Here is a 6,000-nt window from a genome sequence, read left to right as displayed (position 1 = left end):
AGCTGTAATGATTTTGTGTTAATTAGCATTGTCCCCTCGGCAGCGCTGGTGCGTGCCCTTGTCCCGGGCTGAAAGATGCTTCCATGCAAGCTCCTTTTAAGCTCTCGAGCTCTTATTTTAAGCAAGTAATTAATTATTGCTCAGCAGCTCAGGCCCTCGAGTGAGCTGTGCAGCTGCTGGGAGCTTTGTGTGGAGGGGGCAGCGAGAGAAGCCCCTTCCAGCCCGATGGCGTGGGGCTGCCCCTCTGGTCCTGCCTGTGGCCCGTAGCCAGGGACAGTCACACACTGATCCGACTTCTGCTGACATCAGCCAGGAGAACTGTGGGTCTGGGGATGAAGTCATCGCTGTTTCAAGCAAAGTGCTAATTCTGCAAGAGTTGGCTGTAGTCACCATTTCTGTAATTACCTGGGAAGTGGGGGCTGTGAGCCAGCTATGCAAAGCTGTGCGCAGAGGCATGGATCCGATGCATGTGAACCCAGAAGAGCAGGGCTTGGATGCGTGCGTGTGTGGATGTACACACGCTGCGTGTGAGAGCACAGACACCCACAGCGTCCCTGGCGTGCACGAACGCGTGCGATGCGTCCTGACCGCTCAAAGGGCTCGTGTTGGGCTGGGCACGGCGGTGCATGGCCCTGAGTCATGGAGACCTTTCCTAGCCGCACGCGTGGCTTCCTGCATCTGAGGATGACGAGAGGATGAGCTGTGTCAGCCTTCAACCTGGAGCCGAAGGCTTGAGCGTGTAACACCAATAATGTATTGTAATCACAGACAGTGGTTTTTCTCTTACAGTTCTCCAAAAATGAAGTAATTTTGTAGAGCTTTTGCACTTGCTTCCTTTTCTGTACATGTGGTGGCAGATTTGTGCAGTGCACATGCCCCTACTTGGTGCGGACTCCGCTCCATGCCTGAAAAGCCCTCTGTGGTCACCAAAAGCTCCCCTGAGCCCAAGAGCCCATGTATGATGCTCTCCGACACCTTTGAAGAGCCTGTCTGCCCCAAGTGAGGTCTGCCTCTCAGATTAACCCCCGGGTCCTGTTCCCACTCCTCCCTGAGCTGCTAAAAGTCCCAATAGCATGAGAGGGCAGCACACGGGGCACTGCTGCCCTGAGTGCCTTCAGCTCTGGGCAGGTGCAGGAGGGGTCCGCAAGCCTCTGGCCCCACTGCCGGGCCCTCTCCTGCCCTCCCGTTGGGATGCTCTTCTCGTGCAGAGCCTGCTGCATGCCCCAGCGCCCTGAGCAACGTCTCGGTGAGCTTTGCACAGCCTGGCCATCAGCTAAAGGGGCTGCACAGGACCCCCGAGCCCTGAGGAACCTGCTGCCTTGGCGTGGTCCCTTGCTCTGCCCTGCAGCTCGTGGGGACGGGGTGCTTGGGCTGGTCATGCCATCGCCTCTTGGGCTGGGACATGCGCTCGTTGAACGAATCTATTTGGGGATGGCTGAGCCTGTGCCTCAGGGATGTTGTGGAGCCGTGTTTGTGTTCTGTCACAAATCAGTTTACACAGGAACTTGCGATGTGCGTGGTCCCTGAGGCTGCTGCTGTCGGGGTGCAGGGCCAGGCTCTGCACCGGGGAACTGTGTTGCTGCCAACGCAGGCTTCCTCTCGGCTCACAGCCGTGCCCCACGCCTCCTTGAAAACCAGTCATTCCTGGCATTTTCTCACTTTCATAAGCTCTTTTCCACTTGGAAAAAAGGTCTCAATTTACTCATCGCTGCTCTAATTCCATGTGTGAGCTGTGGGTGTGGATCAGAGGAGGTTGGCGAGACCCAGGAAGGGCTCCTGGCAGTGTGAACGGTGGTTTCCAGCAGAAATGCCTGCGTGCGCTGGGTGGGATTGATTCCATGGTGAGAAGCCACCCGTCAGGCAGCCCCTGCCCATCGTCCTGCGGTGGAAAATACGCTTATTCGCGTATTAGACCAATTCTCTTCCGTTCGAGCCTTCCTGACACTTCTGGTCCCTCCCCATCTGGCCATCTGTTTTCATCCCCTTCCATCCTACTGCCCTTGCGCTTTCCCGTTTGTGAGCTGCTTTGCCTCCGTCCCACGGCGCTTTCCGAGAGAGAAAATAAACAAGGCGAGGGACGGTGCGGGGCTGGTGCCGCTGCGGGGCTGGGGGCTCGTTTACCGAGCGGCTGCGCTGTGCCAGCCTGACCTTTTCAGTATGCGGCCCCGAACGGCCCCGGCAGAGCCCGCTCGTTGCTGCACGCGGCTTTCTCTGCGCCGCAGTGCTGGCACTGCCGGGAAGGCGGCCCAGCCAGAAGGGTGGCCTATCCCAGGGTCTGGAGTGGTGGTCTTGGCTTGGAAAGCCTTTCTGGGCTCAGCTGTGCCACTGGTGGGACGAGGCACTGCACTGCAGCCCAAATCACAGAGGTGTGGGGCTGGGAAGCAGTCGGCGCCTCTGCCTTCGCCGTCAGCCACTGATGGATCCCCATGACTGATGGCCGAGTCTTTCACCCTGAACCATGCTCATAGCTTAAAAAAAATCCCCCGGTGATGGATAGCCTCATTAGCCAGGGGTGCGCTGCGAGGGAGGGGAGCAAATGACTTATTGCCGTTGCTGGCAGTGCCTGGCACAGCTTGCTCCTTCTTCCCCAAAGCCGGGGAAGCAGCAGGCTCTGCTGTCGCAGACCCACCTGCCGCGGGGGAGCTGGGCTGTCACGGGGGGCTGGAAGCACACCTGCGGCCGGGGGTGACACCATGTTGTGCTGGAGAGCCATCGCCACGCGCAGGCACTCGTGGTTCTCACCCCTGGGTGCTCACAGCACGGGTATCTGACAGGGTGATGATCCAGTGCGGGAGTGGGAGGTGTTTTGATTTTTTTTATTTTCTTGGCACTCCTCATGAATTCCTGCCGTAGGGGATGAGCAGGCTGTCCCCGGGGTGCCTGGATGCAGCTTTGGCAGGTGATCACGGCTGCGATGGAGGAGCCTCCGAGCAGAGGTGGGCTCTGCCCTTCATCGCTGCTGGGCTTTCGCTGGCCCGTCTGGGATGCTCTGGGGCTCGCGGCCTTGGTGGGTCGGAGATGCTGTTTTGACTTATACAAATTTGTTTGGTCTTGAAACAAAAAGTGAAAGGGAAAGGAAGAGCTTGAGCAGGGAAAGGTGCTAGGCTGTATTAAGGGAAGATTTTGTCTCCAGCTGGCTGCGGGATGGAGGACTGAGTTAGTACTGACCTTGGATACGGCGAGCAGCAGAAATTTCCTAGCTCAGCACAAGGCCATGCTCGATTCTAAATTTTGCGTAACACTGTACATCGATAGCATCTGCCTCGCAGGAGTGTTTAGGGGCTTGATTAATCAACGTCTGCAAAAATGCGCTTGTACCCAGAGACGATCAGTGCTCTGTCAGCATGAAGGGCTGCTACGGTTAACCGTGCATCGCGCGCGGACGCGGCGTCTGTAATCACACGCGTTCTGTTCTGCTGGGCAGCGTCGGCGCTGGGCTGGGGAAAACGAAGCTCCCCGGCCCCGGCAGCGGGGTTTGTGCATGGGGATGGCTGCGGCAAGGGAGCTCCGGTGCTTCCCGGGCCGGAGCACTGCGCAGGGCAAGAGAAGGAGCCGGTTGCAAAGTCTTTTGCTGCTTGTGGGAAGGAATTATCCAGGAAAAATGCAGCCTCTTCCCCACCGTGGGCTCCTGAGCTGTTTTGGCTTTGAAACGCTTTTTCTGCCAGCCAGCACAGCCAAAGCGAGCACGAAATCGGCACCGTCTTCCCCCAGGAGTTCTTTCTCTTTAGGCTTCACTTGGTGTTATAACGATCCAATCAATCTCAGGAGGCTCCAAATACTTATTAATTAATGCAACGATTGGGTGATTTGGCCATCATTGCAGCTGTCTTTCACAGGGAGAAAGAAAAGCTTTTTCTTTTTCTTTTTCTTTTTCTTTTTTTTTTTTTTTTTCCCTCCCTAATGCCTGGCTTTCTAATGGCACGCTGCTCTGCCACCGCAGAACACAATGTAAGAGCAGGGTGACTCACAGTCAAGGATTTGTATTCAATATCAGTTCAGATTACATTAGCTTTGCCTAATGCCTTAGCAATAAAGTGCCTCTTCATTGTGTAGCTGCAATTTATTTTAGCTCCTGGGTTTGTTCGGAACAAACATCAGTCATGCTGCAGCACGCGTGCCCCGCGACGGGAGCGAGCCGTGGATGCTTGCTGGTCTCGGAGGCGGTGGAGGATGCAGCCGGCTGCTGCCCGGCGTGTGCTGATGGCACATGGGCTCTTCAGCAAGGGCAGTTTTTAAAGCCATCGTCTGGAAAACACCGTTATGCGTTTCTACAGCCGTAAAACCTGCCTGGGGCTGCGGGCTGGCCCGCTCTTTCGGAGAGCAGCAGGTCCCCCAGCCAATGGCGTTTGGGTGACCTCCCTGCTGCTAGCGCTGGTTTCTCCCCTCGGCTCAGGGTGCCTCTCCCTGTGCCTCTCCCCCGTGTGTGAATGCCTTTGCAGAATTCGAGACGTGCAGGGAAAAAAGCAGCAAAGTCTGCTGCAAGCACAGCTAATTCTGTGATTCTGCGCTGGCTGCAGATGCTTGGCGAAGGTTTCTGGCGCTGGGGCTTCGGCAGCTCAGTGCCGCCAGCAGAGCCGAGAGCAAGGGCGAGGGGACAGCCGGGATTTCTTTTTTTAGTGGGAATGCAGAGGTCTGGGAAAATGGAGCGTTTTCCTTTGGTGTGCCTGTGGTACCCAGTGATGGTTCACATGGGCAGCAGTAACAGTCTTATCTTTGTTTGCTGGATGACTTCTTGCTGCTGGTGTGGAACACCTCCAAGGAGGGGGCATAGGTCCACAGACCCTCCTGGAGTGCTTCCCTAGGGTTCTGGTTCTGGAGAAAGGAGGGCTGGATGAGCGCAGGTGATCTGTGAACCTCCCTGCACAGGGCAGAGGCACCGGTCTTGTCGAAGGAGGAAACCAACCTCTGTCTTGCTCAGAGAAACTGCCAGAGCTCTTCCTTGCTGCGGGAGAACCCCCCCTGCATGTCCTCCCGTGCTGTGGTTGGTGTTGCGTGGTCTCATCCTGTCTGCTCGTCACCCGAGCGCAAGCAGCAAGCCGTGCGTGATGAAAGCCGAGCTCTCCGCGGCTGCGCCCTGACCTGGCCATCCTCCACGCTGACGCCGGGTGAACACCCACAAACGCCAAAGCCACCCACCTTGAGAGGCATGTCCAGTGCCAAGCGCTTCACTGACTGGTGACAGACGATCCCACGCAACCTGGGGATGAGGAGGTGACTGCAGGACTGGGCTGGCGCAGCAGGGCTGGATTAGTGCCGGCAATTCCCTGGCCTGGGATGAGGATGCTCCTTACTGGTCTGCTCTGGTTGCCAAGCCAGAGCCCTGGGGATGCACTCTCATCCCTCACGCATCTCTGCCTCCCCTCCGAGAATCTCTCACCCACCCCTCACGTGCTGGTGGGGCAGACATGGGGAGATCCTCAGGGATGGAGCGGGGTAGGGAGTTCCCCTGGTGCTTCCCAGGCTGCATTCACCGGGCGGGAGCAGGGATCCCTGAGCAGGAGCTCAGCCCTGATCTCCATGCAAACCCAGCCTTACTCCTGCTAAGGAGCTTAAGCCACGGGGCCGATGCTAAACCTATCGGCGCTGGAGCTGAGCGGCTTGCTGCCGAACGCACGGGTGCCAAGGGTGCGGGATTCAGAAACGGGTCAAGCTCTCGGGTTGCCTTCCTGCAAGGGCTGGGTGCTGCTGGAAAGCAGCTCAAGAGCCACGTTTGCTGGGACCACTGGTGAGCCAGTGTCCGGTGTGAGCAGGGGGATCTGGGTTACTTGGTAAATTTATTGCCATCCAAGAAAAAAAAATAAATTTTAATACAATTCAAGGCCATGCTGCAGTCTAGAGGCAGAAAATATAGGCCATGCTCGCAAACTGGGAGGCTGCGTCCCAGAAAACATCAAATGTGAAAATAAATTTAGAGGCTGTAGGAAAAAAAGCAACTCAACAGGCACTCTTAGGGCTGGGATTTGTGGTGCAGCACCTCGATGCTCTGCCCCGGCGTGAACG

This window comes from Chlamydotis macqueenii, chromosome 17 (assembly GCF_036417535.1).
Source record: "Chlamydotis macqueenii isolate bChlMac1 chromosome 17, bChlMac1.mat, whole genome shotgun sequence".
Taxonomy (NCBI): Eukaryota; Metazoa; Chordata; class Aves; order Otidiformes; family Otididae; genus Chlamydotis; species Chlamydotis macqueenii.
This window is presented reverse-complemented; position numbering follows the sequence as displayed.